The sequence below is a fragment of the Zingiber officinale genome, chromosome 2B (genome assembly GCF_018446385.1).
Source record: "Zingiber officinale cultivar Zhangliang chromosome 2B, Zo_v1.1, whole genome shotgun sequence".
Lineage (NCBI taxonomy): Eukaryota > Viridiplantae > Streptophyta > Magnoliopsida > Zingiberales > Zingiberaceae > Zingiber > Zingiber officinale.
In genome coordinates, this window is record NC_055989.1 from 32,303,667 (window position 1) to 32,304,894 (window position 1,228).

Below are 1,228 nucleotides of genomic sequence, written 5' to 3' on the forward strand. Positions count from 1 at the left end.
CATGACAAGCAGATACCAGTCCGGTGAAAGTCACTGGATAGCGGTCAAGAATATTCTTAAGTACTTAAGAAGGACTAAAGAATATTTTTGATATATGGAGGCAATGATGAGCTAGGTGTAAAGGGTTACGGTGATGCTAGCTTCGAGACCGACCAAGATGACTATAGATCACGATCGGGGTTCGTATTTTGCATTAATGGTGGTCTTGTCGAAGAGTTCAAAGCGGATCGATGGCGATTCTATAATGAAGCCAAGTATATTCTTGCATCGAGGCAAAGGAGGCAGTTTGGATCCGCAAGTTCATCACTGAACTTGGGGTGGTTCCTAGCATCGGTGACCCAGTTGAGCTCTATTGTGACAACAATGGAGCTATAGCACAGGCGAAGGAACCTCGCTCACACCAGCGGACCAAGCACATACTACGGTGCTTCCATCTCATTCGAGAGATTATCGATAGAGAAGATGTGAAGATTTGCAGAGTACCTACAGAGGCTAACATCGCAGATCACTTGACCAAGGCTTTGGCACAGAGAAAGCATGATGGTCACACTAGGTCATTAGGCCATAGAGCCTATACTGATTGGCACTAGTGCTAGTGGGAGATTGTTAGTTAGAGCCCTAGAGCCAATCATTTGATGATTGTATGGACTCATTGTATCATATTCTTGTATATTAATAAAGGCATTTGGATTTTGGTTATTATACTTACTTGTATTGGTGTCAAATAAACTAAGTATAATAATGTCCTTGAGTAGATGGTTCTCACCTATATCAATCGGTTAGTTGAACCGATATTGAGATGATATAGGGAACACTACTCTTAATCATTCCTAGTCGAGTATTAACATTCAGGGATAATGTTAATGCAATAAGACTAGCATGTAGGTCAACTCGATGACTTGATCTCACAAGTCATGGATATAGAGATATCAAGTTGACACATGGGTATACATTAGAGAATGTATACTGAATGACCCGCCATGAGAAAGTATCATGGATCGTTATATGAGTGTCATATACTTTCTCATGTGGCTATTAGTATGACTACTAGTCCTTAGACCTGAAGTCACCATAGATCCCTATATAAGGAGTTATGTACTTTGGTTTCGTCAAACGTCACCCGTAACTGGGTGGACTATAAAGGCGATTACTGGGTATATAACAAATTATGCAGAGGGATGTGAGTGATGTAGATGAGATCTATCCCTCCTATATGACGGGAGAGACA